Genomic DNA, 23,596 nt, shown 5'->3' with positions numbered 1-23,596 from the left:
AAAAGCTTCTGATCCCTTGTAGAGCAGTTCCCAGAGGGCAAGAGATCCTACCTGTATTTGAGCTATAGGTAAACTAGATGTTAAAAGTAGGAGACAGCCTGTATTTTATTTTACTTCTTTAGAAGCCCTGTAACTGCACTGTCCAATAGGATAGCTACAAGCCACATGTGCTATTACTGGGCACTTGAAATGTGGCTAGTGTGACTGAGAAACTAAATTTTTATTTCATTTTAATCAACTTAAATGTAAACTTAAAATTGATGCTCAATTTGGTTATTGGAAAACTTTCAAGTACGTTTGGAACAACCTGGGTATGTGAATCTACTTTATCAACTAAAAGTTTTATGAAAACTGAACACTTCATGTATTTCTGGTAAAAATTTTGCATCTAAATTGAGATATGCTGTGTACGTAAAACACACACCAGATTTTGAAGACTCAGCAGTAAAAAAGGAATGTAAAATGTTTCCGAAGTTTATATATTGATTACATGTTGAAATGGTAATACTTTGGATATACTGGGTTAAAGAAAATATATTATTCAAATTGATTTCACCTGTTTCTTTTTACCTTTTTTAAAGGTTACTTCTAGAAAATTACATTTATATTTATACTGGACAAGCTGCTTGTCTATAACATAAATATTTCACATGTTCCTATATAACTCTTACAGTATTCTAGTTCATATGTGTCTTATCTGTAACAATTGTAACTTTCCTTCTATGCTTTGCTTAGAAGAAAAAATATTGAAAGCAATTCTAAGCTTTTAAATTAAAAAACTTAAAATATATAGTTTTACTACACTTACTGAAACGTCAGAATGAAATTACACTGTTTGAGTTGAAAGCATACAGCTCATTGTTTTTAAAAATTACTATTCTGTCACATAATCTCTATAGAAAGGTATGTTTAAGAAGATTAAATCTAGTGATTCTTTAATGTAACTACCCGTGATTATCCACCATCTGTTCAAAGAATGTGAAATTCATTTTGAGTCATATTAAGATCCTATCCCAGTGCGTATTTCAAAGGAAGTCCATGTGAATTCTGACCTCTCTGATTTATTCTCTGAAAAAATTTTAGTGATCCAAATAAACAATGTGGTGTATTCAGAGCCATACTGATCTATGGAAAAGGACAGACAAGAAGCAGATCTGAACATATATGAGGACTTGGTATACATTAAGATGGATTTTCCTATCAATGGGGAAAAGAGGGAGCTGGTGGAAAGTGGTGGATTTTTTCTAGATAACTGGCGAGCCACTTGAAATTGATTTAGGTTGAAACTGTTAATACCTGTGAAACATTTAGCTCAGTGCTGGCACACAGTGAGTGAGTGATCAATAAATAATATTGTTATTTTCAGGAAAACTAATAAAGCTACATTCCCACCTCACTTCTTACACAGTAACAGATTCTAGATGGATTGAGAGACAATGAAAAAAAAATAGAACCATAAAATATTCTAAAAGAAAATACAAATGAAAATTTTATAATCTTTGGTCGGTATGTTTTTTTTAAGTATGTCTTAATAGCCAGATCAGAGAAAAAAAGATTATTAAATTAGATTACCTAAGAATTTAACATTTTTGTACTGCAAAAAAATAGTATACTAAGTTGCAAGTCAAAAAAAAAACGGAGAAAATTACTTGTAATATGTTAAGACAGAAAGATCTCTGAGGAAAACTCAAGCATATGTAATTAAAAAAAACAGGCCAATTATATAAAGACGCAAATCACAAAGAGGAAACAAAATGGCCAGCGAACTTGTGAAGCACTGCTAGAAATCAAAGAAACACAAACAAATATGAGAGACTAGCAAAGAGAGAAAGGTTGTCAACACTCAGTAATGGCAGATGTGGGAAAATGACCATTCCCTTCATGCACTAGTTATTGGTGGGCATGCAGACTGGGATAGGCTTTTTGGAGGGCAGTTTGGCACTATCTATGCAAATGACTCGGCAACTCCACTTCTACAACTTAATATTAAGGAGATGGTCTGGTAAATGTGAAAAAAACCCACTCAGCCTAAGGATCTGTACTACCGTGTTATTTACAGAAGTGAAAAACTGGAAACAACTATCAATTATTAATGGATTAACTAAATTACAGTAGGGTTACACAATGGAATACACACCTTAAGAATGTTGAAGTAAATTGGTATTTATTAGTTCCCTGGGGAAACAAGCCCCTTCTGAGTCCCCAGATAACAAAATAAGAGGTTCGTTTTAACAGTACATTTGGATTATTTGTTATTTCTTCTCCATACTCCCTCATCTCCATTATCTGTGTTAACAGCGAGATTGTTTACAGTAGAGGTTTGTAGCCTGAGTCCACGAACCTCTTGAAATGTATGCAGATTTTTATGTGTATGCATATTTTACTGGGAAGAGAGTCAATGGTTTCATTAGTACCTCAAAAGGTCTCTTAGTCCACAAATGGTTAAGAACCACTGGTGTATATAATTTAATGGGTCAAGTTGTTGTCTAACTGCCTTAAAAAACGTATTAGCTCACTAGCTAATTAGCTCTCTGCGCATTAGCAGTAAATATTTACTTAGCATTTACTAAGTCTTACCTTGATTGGTAGCCCAATTACCGTAAAATTTTGGAATAAATTTCTTTACTCACTTTGGAAGTATTTTTAAACACACACACACACACACACACACACACACACACACACACACACACACGCTCACAATCCCCAAAAGCCCTCTAGCAGCTAAGAAACAAAAAGCGAATTAGAGAGCTTCAAACAAAATTATAATGTTAACTTTTAAGAGAAGTAATCATTTTTTACAGTCATTTGAATCTTACATACATTTGAGCTCCTTTACTGAGATAATTTTAAGATTTATGGACTTAGAAAAAGACTTACCTTTGTGAGGACAGCCAAGTTCTCAAAAACAAATAAAGGCTAGATAGAACACTATCAAGTAACTAGTTCTAAATGAAGAAAGCAATAAATCATTTCACATATTAATTTTAAAATATTCTATAATTTACTGATGCCATATTGTGAAATATATAACGCTAAATTTGAGGTCCCAGTTTATATAATTTCTAAAATATCTCATGGTTTGGTGAAGATGATTCAGATACATAAGGGAAGAAGGGGATTATTCTAACTGGTCACAATAATATCACAGTGATAAAAGAGATTACAGGGAAAATCAGCAACTATAAATGAACTGAAACCAAAGGAAAACATACTTTTGGATTAAATGAGATTATCACATTTTCAGGAGGCAGAGGAGGTAAGAAGTGATAAGCAAAAAAAGAATAAAATCAACAGGATTTATTTATGAAGGCATATTGGGCAATATACGTTTATAGTTTTATCTTTAATACACAAAAATAATTATCTTCAAAAAATAATAATCATCAGACTTCCTTGGTGGTCCAATGGTTAAGACTCTGAGCTCCACTGCAGGGGGCGTGGGTTCAATCCCTGGTCAGGGAACTAAGATTCCACATGCTGCTTGGCCAAAAAGATAAAATAAAAACTTCTATTTAAAAAATAAATAAATAAAATAATAATAATTATTATTATTATCTTCATGAATTGGAATGAACTACTTATGGATTTAGGATTAAAAAACACCAAAAGGTACTATATGATCTCTTTTATGTTTCAGTATTCCCAAAACTGACTTAAAATAAAATTCTGTTATAGGAAATTCCATTACAATAAATTACAAGGCACAATCGAAGTTAAGGTAGATTTTTGCTGAGTTGAGTTTTACATAAAATATGTAGGTGTTCTGCTGGGCTCAAAAATACATATTTTTTTAAGATTGTAATTTTATTTGTTGCAAAGTAATAAGACCTACAGAGCTATGTACCACAATTCTCCTAAAGCATCAACTTGTAATTTATTTTCATTTTTCTTCCTTAAACTCCTTCAAATGTTAAAGTGCTTTTAAAACTAGATTTAGTTACAAAGAAACTATTTAATTTGAATTTAATTAAGGCAAAACACAGTCTCTTGTATTAGCAATGACATATACCCAAAAGAAAGTGTCTTTCACCAGAGATTTACTTTACCAGATATTCCCAAATGAATGTCATAATAAACACAGAGAAGTCATTAAGCATGACTAATGGAATTACAAGAAAAAGAAATCTATAAACCTAGCAACCTTTGTAGGTATCATCATGAGCAAGAAAGCAGTATAAAAGCAAATGTGGAGGGACTTCCTTGGTGGCTCAGTGGTTAAGAATCCACTTGCCAATGCAGGGGATACGGGTTTGATTCCTGGTCTGGGAAGATCGCACATGCCGCAGAACAACTAAGCCCATGCGCCACAACTACTGAGTCTGCATGCCACAACTACTGAAGCCTGCGCGCCTAGAGCCCATGCTCTGTAACAGGAGAAGCCACAGCAATGAGAAGCCTGTGCACCACAATGAAGGGTAGCCCCCGCTCGCGGCAACTAGAGGAAGCCCACACGCAGCAACGAAGACCCAACGCAGCCATAAATAAATAAATAAATAAATAAATAAAGCAAATGCAGAAAATATATTGAAATAACAATGTTCAGGGTTGCAAGAAGTTAAATGAGACCATTTTTTTCCCAGAAGTTGAATAAAAACAAACACCTTCAATATGAAATGAATGGTAACCTAGCAGAGCACATACACAAGTAAAATAATATAATTTATTTATTATATTTATAAACAGTATAATTCTCCATCGGCTTATATATAAAAATATGAAACATTCCACCAAATATAGGAAATAACTCAGTCCTCAAGTTATTTTAACTCTGAAAACATTAAATACAATTTAAATGATTTTAATACCGTTCATCAAAAAAAGATGTCATATAATCATACCAAAATAGTATGTCATGCCAAATATTTAACATAAACATCACAAACTACTTGTTTTTCTGCTCCTAAAAAGGAAACACTAACTGAAAACAAAAACAGGTTTCTCATTCTGAGATAAATCAATATACAAAAGCCATTTAAAAAATAACTTTTCCCCCAGCTTTATTGAGATATAGTTGACATTCAACATTGTATAAGTTTAAGATGCAGATGTAATGATTTGATATAAGTATATATTGTGAAATGATTACCTCAATAAGATTAGTTAACACATCCATCAACTCACACAGTTACAACTGGCATTTGGTGAGAACTTTAAAGATCTATCTCTTAGCAACTTAAAATATACAATATATCAATAGTATTGTTAACTATAGTCACCATGCTGTAAATTACATCCCCCGAACTTATTCATCTTAATAACTGGAAATCTGTACCATTTAACCAGCCTCATCCATTTCCCCACTGTCCTCCCCTGGAAACCACCAATCTGCTCAGTTTTTGGAGTTGGGTTTTTTTAGATTCCACATGTGAGTGAGGTCATACGGTATTGTCTTTTTCCGTCTGACTTATTTCACTTAGCATAAGGCCCTCAAGGTTCATCCACGTTGTCACAATGGATTTCCTTCCTTTTATGGCTGAATAATATTCCATGTGATCTCTCTCACATTTTCTTTACCCATTCATTAAAAATAACTTTTTTCTTGATTACAAAAGTATTTCCTATTCATTATTACCTATTTATTACAGAAAAATGGGAATACACTAGGAAGTGTATACATACATCCAAAATCCCACAACCCAGAAGAAGTCTTTTTTTAATGCCTATTCTTAATGCCTATATGTACATATACATTTCTTTTATGAGTTACTTCATAAAAGCTACTGCTTTTATATTTTTCCTGTTCAAATTTACCAATATAATTGGAATGTAATGTTCAGTTCTGTCCCAACTAGACCTCTCACACTTGGATAGTAAAAATTCAAAATCATAAATTTTGACGTCACTTTTCTGGAACAAAATTTCAAATGTGCGCTTAAGGTAATAAGTTATCCTAAGGATCCATTCCTTTAAAATTATGTGTTTTGCTCTGGTATTGCAAAAGAAAAGGATTATGCTTCATGACCAACTCAGCATGTTCACTGCAGCCATACCATTCAGGAAGCCAAATATTTTCTATTTTGTTTTGATACCTTCAATGGTTAAGGAGTAAGGCCAATCTCTATACACATTACAGTGAATTTAGTATTTTTACTTGATATTTAAATTCACTTCAAGAAAAACTCATCTTTAAAATATGCCCACATTCAGGGTCTCCAAATACTGTTACACAATTGAAAAATTAACAACAAAAGAACGAAGAATATTTGCACTGCATCCCTGTGTATTAGACCTTCCATACCTTTTGGAATAAGACTCTACAAAGTCCATTTCTCGCTATCATTCTTTCTTACTTTCTACCAGAAACAGATCACAAATCCTAAAAACATAAATCCACAGGCTGAAGTGACTGTTTCATTTTGTAAAGAGCTATATATTTCTGTAGACACATAGTTTGCTACTTTTTTCAAGCCTAAAAGAGGACCAAAAGATTTTTACAAACATGAAACAAAAGGAAAAATAGAATTAGCATTATTTCTGAGAGAATATTTTACCTAGCTTAAACCATTAATGAATATACTGTAGAATGCTATATTACGAACCTGATAAATCCCAATTTTTAGTACTTTAACAGATTAAGTGCTGAACAGTTTTTCTTTCTTTCTTTCTTCTTCTTTCTTTCTCTACAGTGATATTTTAAAATACAGTTTATTTAAAACATTTCCCCAGGTTTGGATTTTTAAAAATCCCACTCTTTACAAAAACATAGCGATTTACTGCCAGCTATAGGCTCTGAATTTTAGACAATACAAAATATTTTTTCACAAACTTTCTCATTGACTCTCACCTAAAGGCTGGAAACTCCCACTGAAGGCTTTTTAAACTCATCAGACATATATTTAAAAAAAAAAAAAAAAAAAACACCTTTAATTATAGGATCTCAGTGACACAAACATAAGGAAATTCTGAGTTATAGATACTTCACATTAAGCTTTTTCCACTGACATTGTAACTTTTGTCAACATTCAAAGAAAATTCAACCCTGGTCAAAGGTGACAGTTTGACAACCCTGGAAGCTAACATCCTCTGTTTATTTGAGCAAGTTCATACTCTCTGCTCAGGAAATTGAAGGTTTTTTCATCCCTGACTTGATCTCTCAAATTCAAATCACTGCACTTTAGGGTTGTGAATTCTGTCTCCAAGACTTAACGTCACAATCCACCTCTAAGAAAAGTTCTGATAGAAAACAAGCATCAGATATGAAAAGGAATACATTTCTGAGACTAGTTTCTAATGGTCTTTCCACAGCTCTAAACACACAATAAATTCAGTTGCCTTAAAAATTATCCCCCCAAATTAAAATTCTTAAGTCCTTCTAGCTCAAAAATCACAATTACTAGCTTTAAAACAAGAACAGGACCATAAACCCCTTCAAAATAAAGTTGTAAATAAAATGTGCTGGATACCTGCATTCTCAGTCAACAAACATGCAGGTCTCAAACCACACTGGCAAAGAAGATCCTTTTGTTTATAAATAGAAGGCAAAGAGACAGCTTAGAGCTCTTCTCCTGTGATGTACATGGTAACGCTAGTAGGACAACAAAGGACAACTTATAGTTAAAATTAAAACTTTCTCAGGACTTCCCGGGTGGCACAGTGGTTAAGAATCCGCCTGCCAATGCAAGGGACACGGGTTCCAGCCCTGGTCCGGGAAGATCCCACATGCCGCGGAGCAACTAAGCCCATGCGCCACAACTACTGAGCCTGAGCTCTAGAGCCCACGAGCCACAACTACTGAGCCTGCATGCCACAACTACTGAAGCCTGCGCGCCTAGAGCCCATGCTCCGCAACAAGAGAAGCCACCGCAACGAGAAGCCTGCACACCGCAACAGAGTAGCTCTCACTTGCCGCAACTAGAGAAAGCCCGTGCGCAGCAATGAAGACCCAACACAGCCAAAAATAATAAAATAATTTAAAAAAAAATTTTTTTAATTAAGACTTTCTCTGTTTTAATATAATTTCTGTCAGGAATATATAAGTTGGAAAAACACCTATCATCACCATCATAAACTTCAAAAAATTTCCAAATATACATTAAAAAATTTCTATTAAAAAAACACAAGAGCGCATTTTGGAACACAAATAAAGAACTATAAGCCCTAAAGAAATCAAATGTCTCACTGCGAAGTTGCAGTTGCCTGCTCTCCTTCGCAGTGCAGTGGGTAGCAATGCAGCCTCTGGAATCAGCTCCACCTGGGTCTGGATCCAGCCCTGCCATTAGCAGCAATGTGACCTCGGACAAATTACTTAACTTCTCTTTGGCCACTTCTTCATCTTTCAACTGAGGATAATACCCACCCCTCTGAGGATCATGAGTTAAAACATGGCAAGAGCTTATAACAGTGTCTGCTTGGCACACTGTAAGTGAATGATGTTAGGTATTATTTTCATTCTCTTTCTACTTTTAGGTTTGGGGCATAATTTGAAGTATTTTTAAATTAGTTTTCTGATCACTTTTTTAAAGATGGCATAATAATTATTATATAAATAATTAGTACACCTTCCCAGATGAGCTTACGGTAAGTACAGCTATAGCCCAGGGTGGTAAATAGTTTTTTATACAAATCATGGATGTGACCGTTACTGGTAGCTTTGGCTTGATTTCCCATATGCAAAAAAAAATCCCCTACTAGGAAAAACAAGCAGTATTAGAGAAAACTTGAGTTTGTCCTGTTATCATTGCAGGGTAAAGCCAAAGCCACTTTTACTAGCCTGATGGGCGTTGAAAATATTAGTCACCAAATTAATCCCAACAAATAACAATAATTGATTGGCTCATTGATGTATTTCCCCTTGTCTTCCCCAATCTTTCTCTAACTAGTCAGAAAGGGAAGTTTTCGTATCTTCTGAGAATCTCATTACTGCTCTCAAACCATACTCTATATCTTAGTATAATTAAAAAATGAGTCAGCATAAGCACCTCAAAAAACTAGCAGTGAATAGAATATGGAGATAGTTCTCTTCATAACAGAAATCTGGAAACGAATTTTTTAAAGAGTTAATCAGCGTGCCAAAGGCAATGGAGGAACAAATGGAGAATGACTGTTAGCTTTTGCAAGCTAGCTTCCAAAAGATAAATGTTCTTTATCAATCAATATATGTATTTTTCATCTTAATAGTACTACAATACATGAGAAATGGAGGTAATTATTATAAATAAACTCAATGAAGAAAATATCCAGTATATGACATATAACTTCTCCTTTCTTGACTATGGGGTGGGGGGGGGGAGGGATGGGAGGTCAAGATACTCTACGTATTAACCTCATTTGCAAACTGCGTTACTATGCAACATGCTAATGCAGTATTGCCTTTAGTGATGTGATCCAAAAGAAAATTTACAAGAGAGAAACTGCCCCTACACTGCAAACATGTTTGAATGTCAATTTAATTAGGAGTCTATTTAGTCATTACACTTCTAGAATAAAGTTAGCTGAAGGCTAGGAAAAGGTCACTTGCTTCAATCACTGAAACAATACTATCCGTACTCCTTTCAAGGATATTCTTCTCCGCAAGCCTCCAAATAACTCTCACCCCAACATTTGTATTAAAAGGGACCTACCACGTAAAAATTATCCAGGAGGGTCTAGGAAGAGTTTCATGGCTGAGGGTGATTCCTCCAAAGTTCTACCACCACCATACCCTGAATCTCTCCTTGTGCTTATTTGACTCCTCCATGATATTCTGTGTGCCTTTTAGGTGAGGTCAGAAAAACGGCTATAGTCACTGCTAAATAGATGCTATATCTTATAAACCTATGGCAACCCCTCTTGAAGGCACTGACATTCCAAGCTACACATAACACGTTTTCGCTCTATCTTAGTGCTATGCATTTTTTAAAAAAATATTATTTATTTATATTATTTATTTTATTTATTTATTTTTGGCTGTGTTAGGTCTTCGTTGCTGTGTGTGGGCTTTCTCTAGTTGCGGCGAGCAGAGGCTACTCTTCGTTGCAGTGCGTGGGCTTCTCATTGCCATGGCTTCTCTTGTTGCGGAGCACGGGCTCTAGGCGCACGGGCTCTAGGCGCACGGGCTCTAGGCGCACGGACTTCAGTAGTTATGGCATGAGGGCTCTAGAGTGCAGGCTCAGTAGCTGTGGTGCACGGGCTTAGTTGCTCCACAGCATGTGGGATCTTCCCAGACCAGGGCTCGAAACCGTGTCCCCTGCATTGGCAGGCGGATTCTTAACCATCGCACCACCAGGTAAGTCCCAGTGCTGTGCATTTTCTAGGTACCTGGGAGGAAAACAGAAAGCAGCAGCCCCATTTTTCTGTTAATTGCACCTTTGTCGTGGTAGTTAAGATTCCTTCCAAGGCAGCTAAACCTTGAAGGGAGCTGGGAAGATTTGGGATGTCTTGCCTTTCCAACTGGGTACTCGGTAGAGCTGTCATGGAGCAGTACAATGGGTCAAAGACAAACCACATGGCATCTGATGCTCGTCTTTATATGTTTAAGATAAAAATGTGACACCACGAGAAGGTTAACATGTGGACCTAATTTTGAAAATACAAACAGGAAGCACCCCCACCCCAATATTACCATTTTAAAAAAAAGGAAACCAAACTTCAAAGATACCTTCCAAGGAAGTCACGGGTGTGACCAAACTAACAAAAGCAATAAAACGTCATCTAAAACCCTGAAATCACCAAAAGTGAGGGTCTCCTTCAACTAAAAGTTGAACACGTGTAAATTACTCCCCTCATTGATTAGTAAAAATAGAACCCATTTAGATATGTAAAGTCCTCTCTGAACTGGCTTAGGTTTTTTAATAGTAAAAGGATCATCACTAATAAGAAAACATCCAATGTAAACAGGCTACTTAAAATAAGGACATGACAATTAACAGAAGGCAATTAAAAAATTTAATCACTGTGACGCTCACAATTTAAGTGTACAAGAAACTGTCTAATCAATGGAAACTAGATTGTTAAATTTGACTTTCTTATTCCTAGAAATAAGCATAAAACTGTTGTGTTTCCAACACTGCAGAGGAAAAAAATACTTCTGATTTTAGAACGGTTCTATTAACAAAGCTCAAATTTAAAGAAAAATCTTTTCCTTTAAACACCACACAAAACTGGGGACAGTGATACTTTGGAACAAACTTTTAAACATTATTTTTATTAAGAAGTGCCAGAGTCAAGGTATTTTGACACTTTATCATATGCAGTAAAAGGATATTCTTCTGAAGAGCTCAGTAACCTAGGAATGTCATAACTTTTTAAAAGAATAAGTTTCAAATGCTCAAAACACATTAAGAAAAAACAAGGTTTTCTGCTTCCTTTTGTAGGCATAATGTGGTAATCTACACTCTAATAGAAGGGAGGAAATATGTGTCACTGGTAGTCCAGAAATCTGTGAATAGTTCATGAGATACATACATGTTTGTAGGGCACCAGAAGAGTTAAGCTTCCTCTGATTCTACCTTTAACCTGCAATCTAATCTTGAGCATATTATTTACCTATTTATAACACCTTGCTTTTATAATAAGACTACCTGTATTACCTACACAAAAATAAGCCAAATGAACCACCACAAGCACATTTATAAACATATACTTAACACAAATCACAAATGATTTCAATATAATTTGAAATAATTTAAACGTAACAATATAACTTGAAACAAATGGACGTAAGTACCCAAAGAGCAACAAGTGATGCTTTTTACTAGTCCTGATGTGGTTTTTGCATATGTAAATAAAATTTTTTAAAAAATCAATTGAGAGCAAGAAAATGAAGATGAAACGAGAAGTTGGGGCACAATAGGAAGTGCTGACCAAAATATACATGTTGTAACACTCCAAACAAGGATAACACTTTTTCCCCCTTCCATCATATATATCATGAAGTATCCATTTAAGAAACATAGACACCTTAAATTTCTTAACACAATCCATACTAATAGCCTGTGGGCAAAAATGTGAATCCTGACCAGTGAGAAGGGGGGGATAATTTATTTAGTTGGGTATACAGCAAAGATTCTGTGCAGTTTAGCTCCAAGTTATGCAATAACCAAACTGCTTGTGATAGAAATCAACTCTTGTGTTTTTTCCTGATGTTTTGCTTTTTAAAAAAAGATCTCTCCATTCCTTCCCTGTGTCTCAACCAGATGCTTGAAATTTTCATCTTCCAACGGCTACAGAAAACAAGTAATCTACTAGATAACACTTACCTGACCAAAGGTGTGGTGCTGTTTTGGTTAGACCAACAGACATCGCAAACCGTCACATAATAAATTTTCTTAAAATCTGCAGCCCCCTTCTCCCATTTACAATATCAATTCTAACTGTGATCTTCCAAGAGATGGAAATTGGTACCAAAACAAACAAAAAAACCCCAAAGCCTTGAAATAAAGTCAATCAACAGAATTCCACCATTTGATATCATCAGAACTGATCTAATGTTCCTAGTGTTATGAAATTAGAAAAAAATGACTGGCACACTAAATAAAATACATCCTCTTCTAAGAACTACAGCCAATGAATATAAACAATGTAACCAACATAATATAAACAAATAAACAATAACAGAAAAGTGTTGAGGAAAGAGGCAAGGTTCTATTATCTTAATTGGACGATAACAAAATTGAGATAGTATACTCAACAGCTGAAAGCTTATTATGGCCCAGGCGGCTATCCAAGCCCTTTGGAAACCTAAGATACAAGCGGATGATAAACACCATTTGAAGACTGAAAAAAGGACCTAAGCTCAGTTTAATAATTTGGTGACACACTAGCCCTTTCAAGGGGCATTCCCCGAGGACATTCCAGAGACAATTTATGGAACTGTGTTTAGGCAAATGTCTACTGCTTCTCTGTGCTTCGGGAAGAGCACTAACCTGAGAGTCTTCAGACCGACATTTCAGTTTCTGAAGTACTAAACAGCTGCGTGAATGGAGCAGGCCAATCGCTCCACCTATCTGGCCTCAGTTTCCTCATTTGTACAATAAAAGAATGGAGCATTACCGCCGCGGTCCTTTCCAGCTCTAACATTCTACGACCCACTTTGAGCACTATTTATTTGATACGACGGTATCACATACAATGACAGGATCAGAGGGGTCTAGAAGAAAAAGATCTAGCATGGCTCTTTGGGAAAGAGAGGATCGCTATCTCTTTTTGCCCTTAAAATTCTTGTGGTTCTCATTAAGCTCCTCTTCCTAAAAGCTGGCGCTTGTTTTTCTCCCTCGCCTTTTCCATCACTGCTGGCTACAAGTGTCTGCAAACGCCTCTTGCTCCACACAAGTTCTTTCCTCTTTGATCTGCCTGACCATCTTGCCAGATTCCTTTAGCCTCAGACCAGCTTTGGTGACACAACGACTCCCCTTCCGACGCTGCGTATCTACCCCCAACACCAGGAGCACTTTTTAACTCTTTATCCCTGGCTAGAAAAAAAGAACGCACTGCGTCCACAGCCACACGCACAAGCCGGGGCCTGGCGGGTCCCTGATGAGGGATTCTGCACCCCCGAGCCTGATCGAAACGTTCGTATTTGTTGTCTGGACTCCTTATAAGGCGCTGTTCCTTGAAGCCTGGCTAAAACCCCCCACCCCACCGGGCACCACAGGTCTCATCCCACCCCTAGGAGTCGCAGACACCCTTTTCTCCCTTTGAAAAAGGGAGAAAAGCGAGGAGCCGGCGGGCGCTATTCCGAACTGCAACACGAAGGTGTGAGGGGGCCGACGGCAGCCCACCCCGACACACGCGCACGCACGGTCTCTGCCCTCTACCCCTTCCGGCCCGCCGCAGCCTCCGCACGACGCCCCTCGCCCGCCCCCAGCCTTCGCCCCCCGTGGCCCCCCTCACCCAGCGGCGCGGTCCCCGCGCCCGTCCTCCCGGCCCAGGGAGCGATGGCGGCGGCGCAGCGCGGCCCTGCCGGGCGTCTGGGCGGCCGGGGCGCGGGGCCCCGCCCGGGCCGGCTCCCCGGCCTCCCTCCGCGGGCCCCGAGCTCCGGGCTGGCCCCGCAGCTCCTACCTCGCTTGGCCCCTCGGGCGCCAGCGGCTGCCTCCCGTCCGCTCTCTGGCTCGCCCGCCCGCTCGCTCGCTCGCTCCCTCCCTCGGCCGGACCGCCGCGCTTAGTTTCCTGCGCTCGGTCCAGCCCGGGGTGACGGCTCCGGCCGCCGACTCTCCTCTCGCCCGGGCCCACGGGGGCGCGCGCGCCGCTCGCGCGCGGAGGCCCGGCCGCGCGCGTCGTCCGCAGCCTCGAGCGCGCCCCGCGCCAGCGCGCGCCGCTTCCTGGTTCCGCCCGGCGCGCGCTCGCGAGCCCCGTGGTCCCTCGCCCCCCCGCCTCACTCCGCGGCCGCCCTGGAGAGGCCCGGAACCCCCTCAGCGCGCTCTGTGGGGCCGGCGCCGCGCGCAGCCCCTCTTCGCGGAGCGGGGGCGGCTTTGCCGCTTGGCTCCCTGGCCGGGTCCGCGGGCCGCGAGCACATGCTGCTTTGTTTGGGTGGGGTCTGCTGGCCCAACTGTTGTGGTCTTGTTGATTGGCATCCCCCTCTGCGGCCCGCCCACCTCCCTTCGCCCGGGCTGAGGTCCGCGTTTCGGGTCCAGTCCCTCCCAGGCTGAGGTCAGAAGTCCATCGCTGACCCATCAATAATTGCCCCGGGTTTGCTCCCTGGAGGGCGTTTCAGCCTGGGCTTCTGCCGCTTACCACACGGAAGAGCAAGAGGAAAGCCTGAAGGGACACAGCAGGAGTTTACAACTGGCCCTTGCCGAGTAGATCCATCCACTGTTCCAGAGTGAATCTATGGGGGACAGGGGTGTCTGAGACCATTTCCCTCTCTGGGGAATCTTGCTAGCTCCCACCAGTGGAGCTACGGGAGGGACTCTCTCCTCTATCTGGAGAAAGAAGAATAAGCAGGATCAGCTCTGTAGGATCCAGAAGAAAGGGAGTCTCTGAGGGCCTTTTCCATGTAATGGGGAGGGGGTGCAGTGTCTGAGAAGGCAGCCTGAGTCACCCGCTCTCCTCTCGCTACATCTGTGGAGCTGGCCAATGGTTTCCCTGGCAACCCTCCAAGGGCCAGCACCAAAGCAAGACATGTCAGATCTCCAGAAACCCAGTTGCAGGGGCAAAAGAAGAAGGACCCCACAGATGCACACAGAGCGTCCCTTCCCTACAATATGAAAATCTTCCTGTCCAGAGATGATCAAGATCTGCAAGTCCTCTTGTTCTCCCATAATCCACCTTTAGCAGCTCTTCCCAGCAGCCTTCCCTTCACCTCCAAAATAACACCAGCCACAAAGATCTTTGTGTCTGCAGCTGATCACAAACTCTTCCTCCCCCACCCAGGCTACTGCTTTTATCCCACATTCTGAGCCAACACCTGGCACGGTGCTTTGCACAGAGTAGGTACCGGGAGCTTGGAGGCCAGAGCACGAGGACAGGCTGGAGCAGGAAGCTGGACGGAAGCACCAGCCCTGAGCTCTCTGGCAACCCCTCTGACAGTTACTGTCCAGGAGGTTTCAACACTTAGGCACACCACATTTCTCTTTCCTGTAAACTTTCATACCTGCACACATGCCGTTCCTTCTGCCTGGAATGTCCTCCTGCCACTCAGTGTGTGCCCTTAGGTGACGCTTGCTCCAGGCAGTACGAACCTCGCCCTCCCTGTTTCCAACCACACATTTATGCCCCTATTATGGCACCTCTCGTGCTGAAGGACAATTTCTTGTTTACATGTCTCTCTACCCCCCTGGCACACAATATCCCATTCACCTTTAAATGCTCCCACCCCGTGCCCAGCCCGGAGCAGACACTCAATAAATATTTGAAGAACAAACCCTACACTCTAGGAATAGAAATGGAAACCAGGAGGACTGCATAGTAATTAAAAGCACAGAATCTAGAACCAGACTCATGGTCAGCTCCTTGAGCCATGCAACCTGGAGCAAGCTTTTTGCCTTGATTTCCTCATTGCAATATAGTGACATTAATAGGACCTACCTCAGAGCATTGTTGTGAGAATTAAGTGAGTTAGTACATGTAAAGTGCTTCGAATGCTGTAAAGCACTATAGGGCTGTTAACTATTATTTTGTTTTTAGTAACAGCTAAGATTTACACCCCTCTTCCTAGGACTGGTCAGGTCTAGGACTCAATCCAGTTGCCTTCGCTGCTGGTCATCAGTGGCAGCAGGGTGCGAGTCTGAATGCTGGGAGGGCGGGGCAGGTACATCTCATAGCACATCTGTGACTGACCACTAGGCACCCAGCTAGATCTGGCTGGCTGCGTGCATAGACACCAAGGACAGAATGTTCTGGTGACTACCTCCACAGAACAGGAATGTTGTCAACCTGGGAGAGGAAGGCCCATCCAACACCTACCTCTCCCTACTTCCAATTCACGTAAGGTGAGACCCTACCTGGGTCTCCTGGCTCTCCCGGGGCCTCAGGGACATAGTCCCCTAAGTTGAGGGGACAGCAGACTGAGACGTGACACAGAAGGAGTCCTAGAAAGAAAGAAACGGAATGGGAAGGTAGGATCCAGAAAGACTCTACAGAGAGCCCACATGGGAAGCTGCCAGAGACATAGTTGCAAATGCAGAGATGTCCACTGGTCAGAGAGTTGGGGTCATCTCTTAGCCCACCCTGGCCTGACCCATGAGAGAGAGAGGCTTGAGGGAGAGCCTGGAAGTCTGGTGGGCAGCCCTGTCCAGGCGTCCCTTCTACTCTGCACCAGGGGCTGACCCCAGCCTCCTCTCCTTGCTCGCATGCCACAGCACGTGGCTTCCGTAGAGAACAGCCCCCATGCTTCCCATCCTGCCTCAGCCCTGCCCAGCCACAGGGAGATCATGAGGATATTTTCTGGAAACGTAGCTGAAACCACAACCACGATCCCCTCTAGCCAGAGACCGACACTCAAGTGGCTTCTCTCTCCAGAACTCTCTGTACCTCGGGAATCAGATTGGTCCCTACCACACAGCAGCCACAAAAGGACACCTGCGGGAACTTTCCTTCTTCCATAGGTGGGTGCTTCCTCCCTATTAAGTCAATACAGGCCCCTGGAGCCGCCGGCACTCAGCAGACAGGAAGCAGAGACATCTCCAAGGCCCCGGAATAGAGGTTTGTCATAGCCAGTGGTTCATGGGGGCTCTGTCAGTACCAGGGCTTACTTCTGCCAGAGCGCAGGCAGAGAAAAGAGCCGAGTTTTACAGTGAAATCTGGTTCCAAATCCCAGCTCTGCCACTTTAGCTGCTGTGTGACCTCAGTCAAAGTACTACACTTCTCTGAGGGCCTCAGTTTCCCTCATGTGTAACTCATAGAAGGTATAAGTTATGTTTGTAAACGTATAGACTCTTTCTGGGAGTACACACAAGACTGTAGTAACTGTAGTTGCCCTTGTGGAAGGGACCTGAGGAACAGGAAAGGAGAGAGACTATTCACCGTATATCCTTTTAAATCTTCTGAGTTTTATCTCATGTCCTATGCTACCTATTAAAACACTGGGAACATGAACATTTTTTCAAAGTAAAAAGTAGAGAGAGAGCGTTTGTGAAAGCATCATGCCTGGCTTGTGCAAGGCACTTGATAAATGAGTATTCTCTTTCTTTTCCGCAGCCATCTTGCTGGGCTAGGAGGGAGCTGGCAGCGGGTGTGGTGGTTGGTATGTGGGATGTGGGTGAGGGATGTGAATGTCCTTGCAGACCTGGAGAATCTTTCGCACTCCCTGTCTTGCTCCTGTGTGCCTCACCTGTCTGGGCTCCCTTCCAGCCAGAGTTAAAGGGAGGGCTCTCTGGAAAGCCCGAGGCACCACCACCCCCAAACCCCACCTCCTGGGACGGGGTCATCGTGCCCTTTCCATCCAGAGTCCTGGGGCAATGCTGTGGCGTCCAGAGAGGGTGGGGCTGACACATACGAGGGAGCAGAGTGTCACTCCAGCCAGTAATTTCCTGACTTGCCGGGTGGGTTAGGAACTCAAAAGTCAGCCCAGCACCAGGCAAAGATGAGGCTACTGCTGCCATGGGTGGGAAAGCAGGTCAGTAGGACCAGAGCAGGCAGAGGCCAGGGCAGCAGAGGAGAGAGCCTTCTGGGTGCTGTGAGTCAGGATGTGTGAAAGGGAAACAGGGGTCTGCACTAGAGAAAGGGAACCCCTGAGCTGTCAGAGCTTGGGGAAGCCCTGTGCTGTTTTAGGGAGCTTCGTTAATCCAGCAGTATTTATGAAGCCACTATGACAAACCAAGCAGTAAGACACAGCGCTTTAGGCAACTAGTTAGAGCCCTAAGAAGAGGCCTGCAATACAGGATTGAGGAGCTCCAGGAGGGCAGATACTGGCTAAGGTCCCTGAGCAACGACTTACTATGCGCTCGGCTCTGTGAGTGAGTCTTCACAGCAATCCGAGGAGGTGAGTCTTGCTGTCCTTTTACAAAAGAGGCCGCTCAGCTCAGAGAGGCAGACTCATGTGCCTGGAGTCACACAGCAGAGCCAGGTCTGCCTTTCAAAGAAGTAAAGTAGTTTCAGGTCACACAGCCGCTAAGTTGGCAAAGCTGGGATTTGGAACGAGATCTAACTCAGCTCTTTTTGCTGCCCACACTCTGGCAGAATCAAGCCCTCTCTGATCCGCTGGCTGTGACAGAGCCCCCTCTGATCCGCTGGCTGTGACAAACCTCCGTTCTGAGGCCCTTCCTCTCTGTTGAGTGTCTGATGGCCAAAACCTCTGCGTTTTCCCCTCTGCCACACTGACCCTATGAAAGATGAGGAGGATGTTACCAGATGGCTAAGGGAGGAATGGCCTTCCAGGGAGAGGCAACGGAGGCAGCAAAGGCTTGGAGTTGAGAGAGGTCAGTGCGTTGGGGGAACTGCGTGGCTGGAGCACAGAGTGAAGGGAAGGCTGGTGTTTGGGGTCCATCACAGCAGCAAATGAAGACCAGGCCAGTAGCCAATAAGGAGGGGATGGGGCATTGGGCCAGTCATTTTGACTTCATATACCCCACTGGCTTCTGGGGCTGGGGAGCTGATTCTGGAGGCTGGGAGCAGGCAGGGAAGACGTGGGTGGGTTTATGCCTGCAATAAACTGGAACAATGGGAAAGAGGGCTAGAGAGCAAGGAACCTCCTCAGGTCGCAACAAAGAAAAGTGTCAGAGTGATGGGGGATGGGGGGGAAGGAGATGCACAACCCCTCTCTCACATAATGCCCAGAGGGCTTGAGGTCCATACTGGGCAGGCTAAGACACAAAAGATTTCTTGTTGGGCTGGAAGGAGGAGAAACTAGCTCAGCGGGAAGAGGGGCCTGGTAGTTATTGGGAATGAGGATGGGAGCCAGGCCTGATCCAGGGCTGCTCAGGACAGTCACCAGGCCCATCACCTGCCCAGCTCAGTGCTCGTGGCCCATCTCTCCTCTCTCCCGGGCCTACCCCTGCTGCCAGGAAGGTGGACTCCTCTCTGCCTTCCTTACTAGGGAACGTGTGCTCAGCCCAGACATTTCACCCCCTCCTCTCCCTGTCCTGCAAGCTTCTCTCCCAAGGCAGGTGGACAGGGCAGCTGGGCAAAGGAAGGCCAGCTTTCCCCCTCCCGCTCACTGGGTCAGTCCCGCACCCCTCCCTTCACTCTGTTCCCAGAAACAGAGGACAGTCGCTATGCCGCAGGCTGGAAGGCCTCGTGTTCCCTTGGTGACTTCACTGGAAGTTGACTTCCCTGAAGAGTGGTAGAGGGCAGGGGATGGGGCAGGAAGGGTGGACAGGCTACCCCGGGACCCGAATTCACACCGAATTCCTCACGGCGCACGTACACCCTCCCTAGGTACCACTCTGTCTTCAGGGACAGGAATGGGCGGCATTTCCGTAGGGAGGTACCAGGGTGAGGAGATTCCGGGAGAGGCAGGGACACTGGTCTCGGAGGTGCGGTATGTGCTGAGCACAGGCCTGTGGTCCCCCCTTCCAGGAGCCGTAAGGGTGGGGGCTGGAGAGGAGGTGGAAGGTCCCCACAGAGGCAGGGCGGGGGTGAAGCAGGACGCTTAGGAGCCCACGGGCTTCAGCTTTGGCCGTCCCCGCTCTGCTGGGGTGCAGAGATACTTCCTGGAACACCTCTAGCTTTCCTGGGAAGGCTCTTCACCCCCCACCTCCCCTCTGGCTCCCACACAACAGGAACTCTCCTTGAAGAAGGGACTTGAAGCAGAGGAGACAAAGGCATCTCTGCACCATCTCCCCCCACCCCCAGGGACGGTTAGGTCAAGGTGACCTCAATCCGTTCTCCCCAAGGTAGGGGCATCAGCAGGGCCTCCTTCACAGCTAACCTGGTCTCCAAGGGCCAGAAACAGGACTTGGGATCCTTGTCCCCTTCCTGTATAACTCAAACCCACCTCTGTGTAACACACAGGTCACACTGCCTCACTCAACAGAGCAGGGGCAGGGACCGGCGTAGCGATGGAGGTGCCACACAACCACCATGGGCTACAGTGAAGACTACGGTGTGCCCTCGGGCCAGGGAAAATTACAAGAGGTTGGACGCAGATCCTGCCCACAGAGCCGGGCAACTTGGATCCTGGTGCCAGCTGTGCATTTACTGGCCAGACTGCTGTGGACAGGACTCTTTCCTGGACTAATCAAAGGGGGAAATTCTGGTTCTGCCCACCTTCAAGGCTGTTGCAAAGATCAGTTGAGTTGAAGAGTTCAACCACGTTTGTACATGAATATGCCATGATTCAGTTCAAGATATGTGCATAGAGTGTGAACTACACACTAGGCTAGAGATTATTATGATTCCTATTAAAATGCAGCCAGTCTTCTTTGGGGGAATGTCTTCCTGTGAGAACTTTTTTTAATCCTTCTTCATTCCCCATGTAATGCTGTGACTTGGAATTGGGGATGAGAGGCAGTTAGGGGCGGCAGCCTGGGACCCCAGCTCGGTCTAGACGCGAGGAGGTTTCTGATCTTCCTGAACCCCCCACTCTCTATGCCTCAGTTTTCTCCTCTGTAGTCTGGGCCCGTAAAACCACCAGGGCGCTTTGCTTTGTGGTGGGAAATAGCAGAGACCAAACCAGGGGACTGAAAGCAAAAAGAAACCCCAAATTTGACAGTTCCGGGTAGTTGCGTTATCCGGAGCCCTAACCACAGTCACCTCTGCCCCCAGCCTAACGCTGACACCCTTCCCTCCTCCACTCTCTTGGTTGGCCTTTGCCCATCCTGGGAAAGCTCCAAAGCTCCTCCCCTCCCACTGCATCTCAAAAGGAGAACAGAGGCACAAAGAAATGGAGAGCAACCCAGGCAGAATCAAACAGAGACCCAGACAGAGACTTAGAGAGAAAGAATGAAATGGAGAATCAAAAAGCAAGAGGAAGAAACATGCAACAAAGGACACCCGAATTCAGGGCCTCACAGAGAGGCCAAATGGGGAGAGATCCAGAGGTGCAGGGAAACAGCTGTCGCCACTGGACACAAGGGGAAGAGAGGGGCATGTGAGAACTCTGAAGGCACCGGGGCACACCCTTTTAGGCCAATCCCTCCAGTTTTGTTCACGGGCACCCCAATGCTAGCTTTTTTTTAGGACCCAGGAGGACCCACCCCCCTAGCCAAGCCCAGTCCCATACAGCCAGATGTTTGGTGCGCAGGGCTGTCAGCTGGAGCAGCAGGCCCCGGCAGGCCCTGGGGAGGAGGCTGGAGAGGCGACTGCCTGGAAGTGGGGAGGCAGCGCCCCCACTCTGAAGCTGGCATCCCCATCCCACCCTTTCCAGATGCCCAGATGCGGTTGCATGGCAAGGGTGGTTCTCTGCCTTCCAGACGTGGCTCAGAGGACTTGGAAACTCAAGGAATCTGCTCCCACTGACTGACTTAGCCACCTGCTCACAGGGAGAGGCTGGAGGGCACAGGTGCCACATCGGGCCCACCCACTGTGTCCTCGTGACACTGACCGGGTCACTTCCCCTCTCCAGCCTGTGTTTCCCCATTTGTAAAATCATCTTTACGTTTTTTTTTCCAGCTCTGACACTCGGCTGTCACTCCAGGTGAGCCCCTAGCTGTGTGTCAGACCCTCCCCTGCCGGATCCGTTGCTCCAGGTGAGCCCCTAGCTGTGTGTCAGACCCTCCCCTGCCGGATCCGTTGCTCCAGGTGAGCCCCTAGCTGTGTGTCAGACCCTCCCCTGCCGGATCCGTTGCACAGAGTAGAGGAAGGAAAGAGGGAGAGGCATTGTGCTTCCTCCTCCCTAGAGCAAGTTTTCCCCAATCCCTTGAACCCCTTTACAGTTTTCAATTCCTTTCCTTGCGATCCTGCCAACTGAGACCGTGACCACACATGGAAGTGTGTCGGGGGTGGGAAGGGGAGACAATGCATCTTCTGCAGCCTTAAACTTCGGGTTTTCTCTGAAGTGAAAGAATGAAAGTGGGGCAGTAGTGAGTGGTAAGAAGATGGGGGGCACATGAAGGGGGGGAAGGAATGGAGAGAAAAGGGCAGGTCCAAGAAGGAATTAGGGCGGGAGGGAGGGAGGGAGAGGAGAATGATTGCCCCCAGTACATGAGGTCTTGGCCCAGCCGGCCCTGAGTGGGCTGCCAGACTGGCCCCTCCCTTGGTGCTGCCAGTACCAGCTGCCAGGCATGGGGGTGGCCCCAGAGGAGAGGGAAGCTGGGTAAAGGGAATGGAAGGCTTCCAGGGCAGCCTTGCCCAACTCCACAGGCCCCGTAGGGGGGCTCTCAGGGAGGGGGCTGGGACCCAGGCAAGGCTCAGGGAAGGTGTTCCCTGCTCTGTCAAGGCATATAGGCAGTCCTAAGCTTGTGACGATTCAAGACACCCCTCCCTGGACTTTCTGAAGACAGGACCAGCCTCAGATGTGACTGGGCTGGGGTGAGTGGAGAGGCAGGATCATGTATGGACCATAGGCTGCGGACTAGGCCCTGTGCCAACTGTGGGACCCTACACAAGCCCCCTCCCCTCTCTGGACCCCATTTCTTATCTGCATAATTTCAGGGGGTTGAAACATTTGCCCGCCAAGGTTCTTTCTTTTTTCTACTGCAGGCGGGGGTGCACAGTGGCGGGAGTGATGGAAGGAGGGGCGGTGGGGGCCCCCTGGGTGAGCTGCCTTCTCTGGAATCCCCAGTCTTTCCCCTCAATACGCTTTGTCTCTGAGATTACAAAGGCTGTGTCCCCAACCCACACAAACACACACGCACACACACGCACACACACGCACACACACGCTAAACTTTTTAAATCTAGAGACTCAAAAGAGGACAAACGCCCGGGCTGGAAGGCTGGTCCAACCCTTCCTTCCTCCCTTTTTACAGATGAGAAAACTGAGGCCCTGCTTTGGGATTTCCGGAGCCCGGGATTTCCCAGCCCTCCCACCCTCATCCTCCAGCCACTCCTGCGCCTCTTGCTCAGCACGGTCCGCGGCAGCTCCGCGGGGCCGCCGGCGAGGGCTGGCTGGGACTCCCGGGTGACCCGGCCATCGGGGCAGCCCCTGTGCTCGGCGCCAGCCCCGCCTCGCTGCCTGGGGCCCGGCCGCGGCCGCCGCCGCTGTGCACTCGCCGGGGAACTAGCCACCAAGGGCGGAGGCAGGGAGGGAGCGACCGAGGCTGGGAGGGGTGTTGGCGAGAGCTCGCGCGCTGTGTATGGTCTATCAGAGGCAGCTGACCTTTGAGGAGGAAATCGCTGCTCTCGGCTCCTTCCTGTA

At 45.0% G+C, this 23,596-nt stretch overlaps 1 protein-coding gene across 4 annotated transcripts in view; it reads right to left on the bottom strand.

Annotated features, from left to right (window-relative positions):
- The window catches only part of LOC132414190 (signal transducer and activator of transcription 5B), a 71,802-nt gene extending 48,230 nt beyond the window's left edge, over positions 1-23,572 (bottom strand). Inside the window, exon 1 of one of the 4 annotated variants that reach the window (XM_059996569.1) lies at positions 23,558-23,572. The gene's annotated coding sequence lies outside the window, so the exon portion shown is untranslated. Of the gene's footprint in view, positions 1-13,980; positions 14,199-15,511; positions 15,529-16,361; positions 16,385-23,557 lie in introns of those variants that run through there. The other 3 variants (XM_059996570.1, XM_059996568.1, XM_059996567.1) reach the window with 3 other exon arrangements.
- Positions 23,573-23,596: the final 24 nt, after the last annotated feature.

Source organism: Delphinus delphis, chromosome 19, assembly GCF_949987515.2.
Source record: "Delphinus delphis chromosome 19, mDelDel1.2, whole genome shotgun sequence".
NCBI classification, from domain to species: domain Eukaryota; kingdom Metazoa; phylum Chordata; class Mammalia; order Artiodactyla; family Delphinidae; genus Delphinus; species Delphinus delphis.
The sequence above is the reverse complement of the archived record's forward strand: the minus strand, read 5'-3'. Positions and strand labels throughout refer to the sequence as shown.